Source organism: Schistocerca gregaria, chromosome 1 (genome assembly GCF_023897955.1).
Source record: "Schistocerca gregaria isolate iqSchGreg1 chromosome 1, iqSchGreg1.2, whole genome shotgun sequence".
NCBI classification, from domain to species: Eukaryota; Metazoa; Arthropoda; class Insecta; order Orthoptera; family Acrididae; genus Schistocerca; species Schistocerca gregaria.
In genome coordinates this window covers 493498525-493513824 of record NC_064920.1, presented here as the reverse complement: position 1 = coordinate 493513824, position 15300 = coordinate 493498525, and positions in this window count along the sequence as shown.

Here is a 15300-nt window from a genome sequence, read left to right as displayed (position 1 = left end):
CCTGCTGGTGCAACCTGAAAGACAGGTCATGTCTGAAAGGCTCTTCTTGTAATCAGCCAAGGTTTAAACCTGAAAATCGGCGACTTGTCACCATGCCTGTTGGAACCTGTTGGTGCAAAAAGAAAACAGTCAGTTCTCCCAAACACTCAAACAGTCAGTTCTCCCAAGGCAACAGCTTTGCCACACCATCTGGAGACATAAACGCCAGTGTGCGAATTCACTTTCCTCTGTGCTCATCAGTTTACGTATTAGACGATTGAGACTTTATCATTCACTGAGAGGCTTGCAAGGGACCCTGGATGGAAGTAGCAATCGACCAGTGTCACATTGATCGTAATATTGACGAAGTTTCCAAAACTATTTTACCTGTTCTTAAAGAGGAGCACAGATGGTATATGTTACATAACTACGTGAACCCAGTAAGTGGGGAGATGTATAATAAGAAGAGAATAAGCAAATACGAAGCCATTTTATAAAAAAAATTATTTGTTGGTGGTTGTGTAATATATACTATCAGTATCAGTAACAAGAATGTGTATGTTCCTCAGTAATGATCACACACCAAAGCAATCATCAGTGTGTCTCTTCTTCCCCCCTAATAGTTAAAATATGTTTAGTATTGGAAGAAGGCATGTTAATAATCTACGCTACTACAGAAGCCTCATTTTACACTCTGAAAATTAAATATGGCTGTACTTCTGATCACATAGTGTTCCGCTCGTTCCTTCTAAATTCGTATGTGCTTGCAGTCTGACTGTAAAACCTGTAACATTATATGATTGCCTTATCATTTTAAATCATTCACTAATCGAGCAGTCGCTCGGTAACAGCTACAGTTAGCAAATAATGTTGTGAGAATGTAAAAGGTGAACGACCTATGACGTAACTTGTTTATTGTAGAAGCGCCGTCAGAGATGCAGTGAGTTATTGTCTTTGAAAACCGCGGCGCGAAAAACGGACAGAAGAAGAACACTTTTACACATTTCTTTTTTTTATTTATGAGATATTCTCGATGAACAGTTACTCATTCTTCTCTTGTCCCTTGTAACTTGTGTCGGACGCGCATGTCTTGCCACCGTATTATTACCGTTAAAAATAATATGATTTTAATGTAAAGTAAAGTGCAATACTAAAAGTGCAATACTGCATAGCAGTAAATTTATTGTGCGACGTGTATATGAAAACGTCAAAGGAATTATTGTCATTACCAGAAGAGAAGTACCACTCAAAACGGCATCCATGTTAAAATTCTTCATTGTAGTGTAAGTTCATCTATTAATTGCCATAAATTCAGATTTAAATGGAATTGGTGTATGGACTACTTATTTAGTGTAGAATCTACACTCCTGGAAATGGAAAAAAGAACACATTGACACCGGTGTGTCAGACCCACCATACTTGCTCCGGACACTGCGAGAGGGCTGTACAAGCAATGATCACACGCACGGCACTGCGGACACACCAGGAACCGCGGTGTTGGCCGTCGAATGGCGCTAGCTGCGCAGCATTTGTGCACCGCCGCCGTCAGTGTCAGCCAGTTTGCTGTGGCATACGGAGCTCCATCGCAGTCTTTAACATGGTAGCATACCGCGACAGCGTGGACGTGAACCGTATGTGCAGTTGACGGACTTTGCGCGATGGCGTATAGTGGGCATGCGGGAGGCCGGCTGGACGTACCGTCGAATTGCTCAACACGTGGGGCGTGAGGTCTCCACAGTACATCGATGTTGTCGCCATTGGTCGGCGGAAGGTGCACGTGCCCGTCGACCTGGGACCGGACCGCAGCGACGCACGGATGCACGCCAAGACCGTAGGATCCTACGCAGTGCCGTAGGGGACCGCACCGCCACTTCCCAGCAAATTAGGGACACTGTTGCTCCTGGGGTAGCGGCGAGGACCATTCGCAACCGTCTCCATGAAGCTGAGCTACGGTCCCACACACCGTTATTCCGTCTTCCGCTCACGCCCCAACATCGTGCAACCCGCCTCCAGTGGTGTCGCGACAGGCGTGAATGGAGGGACGAATGGAGACGTGTCGTCTTCAGCGATGAGAGTCGCTTCTGCCTTGGTGCCAATGATGGTCGTATGCGTGTTTGGCGCCGTGCAGGTGAGCGCCACAATCAGGACTGCATACGACCGAGGCACACAGGGCCAACACCCGGCGTCATGGTGTGGGGAGCGATTTCCTACACTGGCGATACACCTCTGGTGATCGTCGAGGGGACACTGAATAGTGCACGGTACATCCAAACCGTCATAGAACCCAGACCGGCAAGGGAACTTGCTGTTCCAACAGGACAATGCACGTCCACATGTATCCCGTGCCACCCAACGTGCTCTAGAAGGTATAAGTCAACTACCCTGGCCAGCAAGATCTCCGGATATGTCCCCCATTGAGCATGTTTGGGACTGGATGAAGCGTCGTCTCACGCGGTCTACACGTCCAGCACGAACGCTGGTCCAACTGAGGCGCCAGGTGGAAATGGCATGGCAAGCCGTTCCACAGGACTACATCCAGCATCTCTACGATCGTCTCCATGGGAGAATAGCAGCCTGCATTGCTGCGAAAGGTGGATATACACTGTACTAGTGCCGACATTGTGCATGCTCTGCTGCCTGTGTCTATGTGCCTGTGGTTCTGTCAGTGTGATCATGTGATGTATCTGACTCCAGGAATGTGTCAATAAAGTTTCCCCTTCCTGGGACAATGAATTCACGGTGTTCTTATTTCAATTTCCAGGAGTGTATGTCTCACTCCTTCATGAAGTTATTTAATTTTCTTTATGTTTCTGCCAAATAGACAGTTCACAGTCACGAATTCTTTCGTCGAAATCGGACGGAAGTTGTATTCGGCGAAATATTTTCTCCGCGCCACATTCTACTGGTAAATGCATGATAAAGTACGGTCCCTTAGGAAATTCATGTTGAGCTATCCAAAAATAATTATATTTTAAATAGTCATTTGCTCTCCTCTGCAATGCAACTTCCGACTGATCAGACGATCCAACAAGAGGCAGCCGCACACGGTCGGCGTTCGCAAATATATTTCCACCGCTGATTATAGCTATATGTTGCAGCACAAAAGAAACATATTGTTATAATTAGCGACTACGAACGGGGAGGCTTATAAATTATGTTTATGTATACACATTACGTAAACATATCGTTATAAACCCTACCTCGAGTGCACTAGTGCGTGTGCACACTTGTGTGTCAGTTTCTCACAGGCACTGGGCACTGCCCATTATATGTCAGCTATCAGACATCATTGCGTCATGCATCAGACATGATAGGTCAGATGTCAGGCAACAGGCAACCAGCACAGCTGTTCGAATCTATGTTCTGTTAGTGCTAGAGCGTAAGACAACTCCTCATCCTGGCCTGTTGGTACGACACGTTATGACCAATGGTGCAACAAAAATGGACTAAAGGAAGCAGACAAGCAATGCACATGGTGTTTTTCACAGGTAGACAGACCCACCTACAGTAGTTCAAGTAAATGACTACATGACATACAATTTGTAAGGCTCGAGATGTAGATACAGGCGTCTATATGTAATATATTTTTATACCACAATACCTATGCAGTCTGTGATTTTCTTGACGAGTGTGGAGGTGAGACGTCTTTAGATGAAGCACGTATTCTACGTAGGTGTCGTCTTTTATACATATTATTTAGCACCCAGCAAGCATCTATATGCATCTTATGTTTTTAATGTTTAACGAAATTATCGTACTGTGCTACTTGTTTTAGTGTATGTGCAACAATTATCATGTGTTTTCAATATTTATCCATTTTTGTCCATATGCTCTTATTGCTTAATGTATATGGGTTATATGACTACCTAATGCATGTGAGATAAGCTTAAGCTAACGATCACGTGATAAACACAGAAGTATGGACGTTGCTGTTTGTAGGGCTCCAGATACACATGCAGACATCTGTCTCTAAGATATGCAGCGGTGACAGTGGTGGGGTGGTTGTGGCTGTGAGGGTTCCATGATGGATTTGGAAAAGTATCCAGAATGTGGATCCACGAGTGCTGATATCTGGGAATATTGTTTGGGCTGGATCCAGCTTGCAGAACATCAGGGAATATTGTTCTAAGTGGATCTAGCAAGCATCTCATCCAGAATATTGTTCAGGGTGGATCCACCTGCATAAATGCCGAGATAGTGGTTGGGCGGATACAACTACACGAAACAATTCTTGGATAATGTTCTGTATGGATTCACCCATGTATGATCAAAGATATCGTCCTAAATGCGTATTACCCAACACTACATACGGGAATATTGTTAGGGGAGGATCACTCAATCGGTAACTCGAGGGATATTGCAGATCCGTCTGTGTGGATCCACATTCTGGATACTTTTCCAAATCCATCATGGAACCCTCACAGCCACAACCACCCCACCACTGTCACCGCTGCATATCTTAGAGACAGATGTCTGCATGTGTATCTGGAGCCCTACAAACAGCAACGTCCATACTTCTGTGTTTATCACGTGATCGTTAGCTTAAGCTTATCTCACATGCATTAGGTAGTTATATAACCCATATACATTAAGCAATAAGAGCATATGGACAAAAATGGATAAATATTGAAAACACATGATAATTGTTGCACATACACTAAAACAAGTAGCACAGTACGATAATTTCGTTAAACATTAAAAACATAAGATGCATATAGATGCTTGCTGGGTGCTAAATAATATGTATAAAAGACGACACCTACGTAGAATACGTGCTTCATCTAAAGACGTCTCACCTCCACACTCGTCAAGAAAATCACAGACTGCATAGGTATTGTGGTATAAAAATATATTACGTATAGACGCCTGTATCTACATCTCGAGCCTTACAAATTGTATGTCATGTAGTCATTTACTTGAACTACTGTAGGTGGGTCTGTCTACCTGTGAAAAACACCATGTGCATTGCTTGTCTGCTTCCTTTAGTCCCAGATGCCGCCACTACACACATTGTAGATAGATGCCTGTATATGTACCTGAGACTTACAAACAGCAATATTTACTATGTAGATCACGTAATTTTTGGGAATTTACATCTCTCACTGTCATTGTCCTTGGTCGTGTGTTTATGAGCTGCGCATGTTCTTCTATCACCTAACTAATACTTTCGATAGTAAAAACACCTTCCATTTTTCTTCCTTTCCTAATAAAACATTTAAGTTGTATGTCTGTATGTGTTTATGATGGTGTAGTGCCTTACTCGTATTAAGTTTCTAAGCTGTAATTTGCAAAAATGCAACAACCCATCAATATTGTTGTTGATCCACTTTTATTAGAATATTTTGAGAAATAATATGAGATAAATACAGTCTATAAAACTTTTAGGGAGCCTTCTGACTATCGACTGTTGTCATTTGCATTCCTTTCGGCAGGTCTGTGCCCGTGGCAATAATTAGCAATGAATAGCTTTCTGTCTAATGTTTCTAGTGAATAATATTATACCTTACCTCTGTCTCTCAGAAATGGTGCTTGAGAACTTTTTTAAATGCAGGAGTATATACTTTAAAAGTGTGTTAACCTCAACTGCCAATATAAACATCGCACTTTTTGCACTGTCTCGGAAATATTTTATTTGTGGGTGTGCCAAAGTAGTTACATGCAGCCTGTCTATTTGCGTGCTTAGATAACACTTACTTTTCTGCTGTTATAACCATGGCCGGGGTAGTTTTATGACATCAGAATTTTAGGCATACATTCTCAAATATGAAATGTTGGAACCTACCATTGGGACGAATATTTCAGAACTTTGGGTACTAATTTGATGAATATAAGTCTCTTTTACAACACACTGTAATTTTTTCAGTATTGTGAGATCACACAGTGTTTCTCGAGTATTAACCTCAGCACGTAATGTAAACATCGCACTTTTCACGCTATTGACTCATTTTGCAGACACTTAAGATTTTTTTCAAGGTGTTATATGCAGAAAATAATTAATTTACGGCTCTGATGAATGTTTTAAATTGCCATTGGAGCAATCTATTGACGTGGTACAAAGATTGTTGTGTGGTCGTGGTTTTACAGTGTAGCCATCTCATTTTACACTCATCATTCAGGCTCTCGTGACGTCTAGCGGCCAATTTCACATTACATAGGGTTGTCCGTGTACTACTGGTCACAAGGCGTACGTCTTATAAGAGCACCGTGTATTTGACAGTTGTATTCATTGGCGTGGCATGCGCTAGCCGATGAGTGTTACCCTTCAGTGTTTATCGATGAGTTCTCACGGGATAAAGCGGCATCGGAGCAGAAGCACATTCTCGTTATTAGCGCTGGGTAGTTCGGCTTCGTTAGAATGTTCTTTATAATCAAGCAAATGTGATTATATGCAGTTCCATTGTCGGAAGAGGCAAACGGGGGAGTGAAATTCTCATTAAAAACTATGCTTGATGGGGTTACAGAAAACATAGTTTATTTCAGTTGCTCAACACACAGAGTAAAGTATTGCTATAAGAAACACTCAAGGCTTCGTTACTTCGAAAAGACGAATAAGGGGACAAACAGAACAAGAAAATTTTATTTTTAATACTAGAGGAGGTGGTGGTAATATGAAACAGGGCTGTAATATGGAACAATATAGTATACGCAGATTAGTAATGGTATCTGGTAGCAGCTTCAGTTATCGCTACCATAATATTCCGTTTCCGCCACTACAGGCAGCAGAGATCACGATCACCTTTTTTATGGCCATGAGTAGATACATTGTAGTCTGGGTGCGTCGGACAACAACGATAGTCCTCGTGCTACAGCAAGAAATCGCACACCAGACTCCAAGGTGAGTCACTAACTATTGCCACATTGAATAAGTCCGAAAATATGATAGGAGCTGAAACGTTTGGGGGACAAAAGTTGCATGAGACAACGGGGGCCATAATATGACGTTGGATTTTTGTTGCTAGCTGGGGTCGCGTCAGAGATATGAACGTCAACTTTGTCTTTTTAAATGGGATGCTACAGTTTAGTACTTATTTTCTGATAACGGCTACCGAGACGAATCTCATTATGCTTAACAGTAAGGTCTTCAAATGTCAACGAAGGTCAAAAAGGTGGCATGAACGTCCATTTGCAGAAGGTGTTCAAAGTGATGACCATTGGTATCAACGCAGTGCTGCAATATTCTTGTTATGGATTGAGCGGTATTTCTTATCACATCGGCACTTACCGAAGCTCATGCTCTTACTATACTCTCTCTCTTATCTTCAGCTGTAGTTGGAACTTCTTTATAAACAACGTCTTCTATGACGTCCCACAAGAAAAAATCCAGGGGCATTAAGTCTGGCTAACGAGCCGGCCGCGACATATCTCCTCCGCGTCCAATCCAACGATTTGGGAACTGTCTCTGCAACTCATTTCTAGCCATCAGCGAAAAATGTGTCGGACACCCATCGTGTTGAAATCCATATTCTGCTCCTTGTTCCTAAACGTATTTCTTCTAATAACAGACCTAATGTTCCTTACATGAATGTGTTTTACTTTCTACCATTCAGATTTATTTCGATAATTTTTTTTGTCGTCAGTCTTCTGACTGTTCGATGCGACCCGACACGAATTCCTTTCCTCTCCTAACCTCTTCTCCCCAGAGTAGCATTTGGAACCTACATCCTCAATTATTTGCTGGACGTATTCAAATGGTTCAAATGGCTCTGAGCACTATGGGACTTAACATCTGCGGTCATCAGTAGAGTACAAATTAGAGCTACTTAAACCTAACTAACCTAAGGACATCACACACATCCATACTCGAGGCAGGATTCGAACCTGCAACCGTAGTAGTCGCGCGGTTCCGGACTGAAGCGCCTGGAACAACTCAGTCACAGCGGCCGGCTGGATGTATTCCAAGCTCTGCCTTCCTCTGCAGTTTATGCCCTCTACAGCTCCCTCTAGTACCATGGATGTCCTTCCCTCACGTCTTAACAGATCTCATATCATCCTGTCCCTTATCCTCATCAGTGTTTTCCACATATTCCTTTCCTCTCCGATTCTGCGTAGAACCTCCTCGTTCCTTACCTTATGAGTTCACCCAATTTTCAACATTTGTCTGTAGCACCACATCTGAATGCTTCGATTCTCTTCCGTTCCGGTTTTCCCACAGTCCATGTTTCATTACCATTCAGTGCTGTACTCCAGACGTACATTCTCAAAAGTTTCTTCCTTAAATTAAGGCTGATATTTGATATTAGTAGACTTCTATTGCCCAGTAATCCCCTTTTTTCCATTGATAGTCTGCTTTTGATGTCCTCCTTGCTTCCTCCGTCATTGGTTATTTTACTGCATAGGTAGTAGAATTGCTTAGCTCCATCTACTTCGTAACCATCAATCCTGATGTTAAGTTTCTCGCTGTTCTCATTTCTACTACTTCTCATTACCTTGGTTTTTCTTCGATTTACTCTTAATCCATACTCTGTACTCATTAGACTGCTCATTCCGTTCAGCAGATCATGTAATTCTTCTTCACTTTCACTCGGGATAGAAATGTCATCAGCGAATCGTATTCATGATATCCTTTCACCTTGAATTTTAAAATCCACTTCTGAATCATTCTTCTGTTTCCATAATTGCTTCCTCGAAGAAATAGGGGACTATAATTCTGTCCTCGAGTATCCCAGACCATACATTCACCGACCACGGTTTTTGGTGTGCAACTTGCAGCAGCCAACAGGGATTTTCAGTTGGCCAGTAATGCATGTTATGCAAATTAACATATCCATGGTTCGTGAATGTAGCCTCGTCAATAAATAAAATCAAGTTAATAAATGTGTCATCCCTCTGAATGTGAAGTTGACCCTATCGGCAGAATTCAATGCGACACATACAATCGGTACCAGTTAATTCTTGGTGGAGACTGATATGGTGAGGATGGTATTTATGGCGATGCAAAACACCAACAACACTACTATGGATCATGCCAGATTCCCTTGCGATTTGAAGTGAACTAACACATGGATCTGGAACCACTGTGGCAAGAGTACCAATTTCCGTTTCCTCTTTAGTAACTTTCCTTTGTCGGATATGTCCTGATGCGTTAAGGATCCAGTTGTTCTCAGTTTATCATACACGTATTCAAATGTACGACGTGTAGAGTGAGTACGTTGAGCATATCTTTCAGTGTATAAGTCTCTAGCTGTCACTGAATTTCGTTGGCATTCTCCGTAAATGAGAAGCATACCGACTTGTTCTTCGAAGCAATACATCATTCACAGTCGCTTGACTTGACGATACTATCCTTACCGTTCCTATAAGTTTTGTATTGCGAAACCGTCGCATGGTGTTTACATGCCAATGGCACGTTAGATGGCTACGCCGTATTCGGCGAATATTTACTATTTTCGCGATATACGTGATAGGATAGTCAGAGCATGAGCTTCGATAAGTGCCGAAGTGTTAAGGAGTAGCACTTAATCCATGATAAGAAGACTGCAGGAGTGCATTGATACCAATGGTCATCATTTGGAACACCTTCTGTAAATGGACGTTCATGCCACCTTTTTGATCTTCGTTGACCTTCAAAGACCTTACTGTTACACACCATTGGATTCGTATCGATAGCCGCTATCAGAAAATAAGTAGCAAACTATGGCATCCCATTTAAAAACTCAAAGTTAACGATCATATCTCTAAAGCGACACAACCTAGCAACAAAAAACCAACGTCATATTATGGCCCCAGTTGTCCCATGCAACATCTGTCCCACAAACTTTCTAGGTACTATCATACTTTAGGAGTTATTCTAGGTGGCAATAGTTAGTGACTCACCCTGTATAACTACAGGTGTTGGTCTAGTGTATCTAGCACACACACAACCTGGTTGCAGGCGCCCTCCACTGGCCTCCTCCTATGCAATACATGGCCATCAGTGGCACTTGCGTAGAATCTGCTTTCATGGAAAACACAAGAGTCTCCACTCTGCCCTTCAACGAGCTCTTACTAGAAATCACTGAAGTCTCAGCTGTTGGTGGTTTCGGATCCATGTAATGCATGCTGCAGGACGTCTGGCTCTGAATGGTTCTTGAAGCAACCAATATGTAAGAATTCATTGTGTCACTGTGGTGTCAAGTGCTGTTCAAAATGGTACTGCAGATGAAGTACGATGCACCAGAGCCACAAATCGAATACAATAGTGTTTCCTCTCGGTAGTCCCAGGTGGCCATCCGGACCCCTGTCTGTTTGATACCGCAAACTCTCGTGACCATTGCTGCCAGCAGTCACGTACAGTAGCCACATTCCTGCCAAATCTTTCAATATTATGGCAGAAGGAATATGCAGCTTCTTGTAAACGTACTGCATGATCTCATTCAAAGTGAGATACGTGTTGATAATAGCGTCTTTATCGCCTTAAAGGCATTCTTGACTAATATCAACTCATCACGTCCAGTCTCGCGATAGTTAGGGTATTTAAAGCAAACCTGATTGGTATCCTCAAGTCGGCGCTATTAACGCCACTCTTTCTCGAGTGGTAGGAAATCTGAATAGATATCATACTTCAGATGTAGAAACACGCACATCAACTTTCGTTTATGTAGCTCATCTCATTCTTGGGCTGCGATTTTTTTCTGTCAGTAAACTTCCAAACAGATAATTTTTTTCCGTAATAACATTGCATTGTAACAATTGTTAGAGCTTAAGCACTTGTCTGCTCTCATGAGTAAAGTGGTGTAGCGTGGATCATTCCTAACTATACGCATATACCATGTAGCGGGTGTAACAAGAAGTAATGTTCTGAAGTGACGGTAACATAGGAAGTCATCGTAACATGCTGCCACCTTGTGGCTAAAGCTGCAACTAACGATGCTATAGACTTTCACGAACCATATTTCTCAAATATGCAAATATATATATTTATTTTGTTAAAAGGACTATTTTTAAATATATTTTAAAGTTACGTATTTCTCACTATAAATGACAGGGCTTTAGTGTTATGAAATATTCTGTAAGGTAATCGCAACGGATGTATTATCCTGGACATATCCAGCATTTTTCAGTAATTGTAGTACTAGAACCCTACAATATGGAGAGCCCTCTTTCAGACTGGATGACGTGAGGGTGTAATTTGTCTTTGTGTGTGAGTGTGTGCGTGTGTGTGTGTGTGTGTGTGTGGTGTTAACTGAACTAACTTTCAATTGGAGCCTCGGAAGACAACTGTAGAACGACAGGTTTCTGCAAGAAGATCCAGTAAACAAATACGTGTAAGTATCCTAGAAGAAGTGTGTTCTGATTTATTACATAATATATGGTAGAGATAAATATACCAAGCAGATTCAGAAGGCTGTAGGTAGTAGTAGGTACTGGGAGATGAAGAAGCTTGCACAGGATAGAATAGCATGGAGAGCTGCATCAAACCAGTCTCGGGACTGAAGACCACAACAACAACACATGGTACATGTTTTGTGGGTTAGTGGCCTCTGCAAAACTTCAAGATACATGGTACTGGCTATTAGTACAAAGGAGGAAGCAAAATTATGCAGAACCACAAACGTGTAAACTGTAAAGTGCATTTTAGTAGTATTTTCGACAGTGACTTGGACGTAGTTAACTACACAAGTGGAAGACTTTAGGTAATGTTTGCATGTGCTTTTGTGTAATCAAGTAATCTTACAAGGAAGCAATATCTGAGTTGTAAAAGCAATGCTTTATTTGGATTTTCGAGTTACTTTATATTTATTAGAGTTACCCTAAAAGCAAGCACATTCCCATTGTTGTTATTTGTGTAGATAAGAAAGGATCTGTTTTCCCTTTGACACTAATTACGTTTTGCGGTGATAAAATCTGATAGAAACCTGAATATAAATGTTTCTCACTTATTTAAATAAAGAGAATATATAAATTGTGAACCAGCCAAATCTTCTTACAAATGTTGAGTGTTGCTGAGTTGAACTCAGGAAGATTGCACCACAAGGTAATGTGGAACTGTTACTGTTCTTGGTCAAAAGCACTGTGGTGAATTGGACGTTACGAAAATGTTCAGTTAATGTGCTTGTGGCGAAATAATACTCTGCTCATTCAAAGCTAGGATGTCGTGGACAGGACAAACGCGAAGTATAATTTCTTGCCAGATGTTGAGAAATGATCTAAATAATATCACCTTTGATACGAAACAAATGTTCGTAACTATACAGTCACAAAATTTCTATGATCAGTGTACGTAAAGGGTCTCAAATTCAGAGTAATTATTTGTGTGTGTGTGTTTCTGTGTATGGAGATACACTCCTTACCCATTAACATAAATAAAGTCCTCATGTTAGTTAATCATTCCCAGTCATCGTCATCTCGATGGCAGTTTGAGCAAGGTTAGTCAGGTTTCCTCTATATTCTGTTTGCAATAACTTTTTATTTCTGTATAATTTATCGTGCGGAAGTTTGCAACCGATTCAGAGCACGATTAGTAGTTTTACCGCTAAGAAACTACTGCACAGCATCGTTTCCCTTTTCCTCTATCCTGACCTCCAAACACTGCCATTAGAGCAATTAACATTGCTATTTATGATTTAACTTCGGAGATAACTAATGGGTACATCCCAAACGCAGGGAAAGTTGCATAGCAGACCTGTTCTTCCCGAAGAAAAGGGAAAGGGCCTTATTGAGTGTTGCCTATTGATGGGAAGTAAGTTTCATAGCCTGACTCGTAATGACAAAAGGTGGCAGTAAGAAATGGAATCTACAATCCATTGCGCACGATTTTATCACTTAATGAATAAACACAAGAATCAGCTTTCGGTACAAAAACTTGATGGAACATCACCTGCTCGAGCGATCAGTCATAACCGAGAAAGTGTTATGTACATTTTTGGTCTTCTGGAAGCCATATACACATCTTTATCTTCTTAACCGAATCTCCTATCGTGACTAGTCTGCTTTTAGTGTACTGCAAACAAAAATTCGGCATGATGGGAAGAAAACAGACTGGAGACCTCACTGCCGCAGCGAGGGAAATGATCATCACGTGCATGAGTGTAGGTTGGAAATTCGTGCGTCCGATGATGATTTTCTCGTCCAACATTTCGGCAGAGAGTGATGAAAGGTGCTCCTCTTGGAAAAACTGGAAAAGTTATCCCTCAGACTGGGTACAGTCCTCTCTATTCACTGAACGTTTTATCGCCTTCATTGAACATGCCAAACCTAACTCTGAATCGTAATACATGCTCATACTGAACGGACGTTATTCCCATGCCATGGATATACACGTCTTAGTAAAAACAAAAGAGAAACATGCGACCGTCCTGTGCATGCCACCTGATACGACTTATAGATTACAGCCATCGACCAGACTTTTAGGGCCTCCTAAATACTCTGTGTTGACAAGTCATGGGATAGCGATTTTCACATATACAAATGGCGGTAGTATAGCATATACATTACATAAAATGAAGTGCATGAGCGGAGCTGTCGTGTGTACTTGGGTGATTCATGTGGACAAGTTTCCGACGTGAATATTACAGCATAACAGGGATTAACAGACTTTGAACATGGAATGATGGAAAATACAATATTACGCTTCACACATTTCCTTTTTAGAAATCGTTGGGGAATTCAATATTCTGAGATACTAAATGTTGACATTATGCCGAAAATATCTAATTCTAGGCATTATCTCTCACCGTGGACAATTGGTGGCCATCGGCCTTCACTTAACGACCGAGAGCCCCAGCGTTTATATCGGCTTGTCGGTGCAAACAGACAAGCAAAAATGTGTGACATAGCCACAGAAATCAATGTGGATGTACGACTATGGTATCATTTAGGACAGTGCGACGAAATTTGGCGTCAGTCGGCTATGACAGCAGCCGACCGGCGAGAGTGACTTTGCTAACACCACGGCATCGCGTGCAGCGCATCTCCTGGGGTCGAGACCGTAATCGGTTGGACCCTAAACGACTGGAAAACCGTAGCCTCATTATATGAATCCCGATTTCAGTTGGTAAGAAGTGGTGGTATGTTTCGCAGACCTCACGAAGCCATGGACCAGTCTACCAGGTACTGTGCAACCTGGTGGCGGCTCCCTAGTGGTGGACAGTGTGTTTACATGGAATGGAATGCATCCTCTGGATGTTTAGCTAATTGGAGACTATTTGCAGCCTGTCATGGACATCATGTCCGCCGATAAGGATGGAGTTATTGTGGAAGACAATGTGCCATGCCACCAAGCCACTATTGTTCACGATGGGTTTAAAGAACATTGTGGGTACTTCGAGCGACTGATTTGACCTCCCAGATCACCCGACATTAATCCCATCGAACATCTGTGAGACATAATCGGGAGGTAATTTCGTGCACAAATGCCTACACCGCCAACACTTTCGCAGTTGTAGACGGCTCTAGGGCAGTATGGCTAGCTACTTCTGCAGGAGCTACTAGCTGACTCCATGTCACGTCGAACTGCTGTACTATGCCAGGCAAAGACAAGACCGACACGATATATGACGGTATCGCATGACTTTTTTCACCCCAGTGTACATCAATGAAGAGATCATACAGGCACTAAGAAGAGGCAATAGGGCTACCGATGATACTGCGGGGAAATTTGGTATGGCTTGCTTCAGAGTCCAACGTGGTGCAATATTGGTGTGTGTTTCTACGTAGCTGATGTAATTGCAGCTGAACTGGAAGCAGAACAGGTTGCTGACAGTGGTGAAGCTCTTTGTGACAACGAAGAGAATGGCAAATAAACCTCTGGAGTTGAAATCGGCTGCGATTCGTAGATAGACGAAAAGGAGCGAGCGGAAGAGCAGACAGAAGTTTCATCAACATCTGTAGGCCGTGTAAAGCCACACTATATCCCTCCACTGCCAAGTTCACAACAGAAGACATGAAACACAGTCGTAAAGCACTTCCGTCTGCTGTCCTAACCAGTTCGCCCTATAAAAATGCTTTAAAGTGTTCCACACGCTAAAAACAACGTGAATAGAAAGTACAAAGGAAGAAGGCATAAACCCAGAATATTTCTGCGATAGGTACAACAAAGCTCACCAAGATCAACCGGAACATCAAATTGACCAACAAAAGAGAACACTGTTCATACTGGGAAAGCGAATACTTTTCCCGACAAGGAAAATCAATGAAGATCAAAGTTCTAGCAAGAAAGGGGAAAGGGAAAGGACTGTCTATTTTGTGGCAACCCATTTAAAAAGTAAAGGAGCAGAACGTTGGGTTCATGGGCTCGTATGTTGTGTAATGGGTGTGAGACTGAAGTGTTCATTTGAGACATTAGATTGTGAATTCTCATTGTGGGGTTCTAGCCCATGAAAGTAGCTTTAATACAAATTTTCA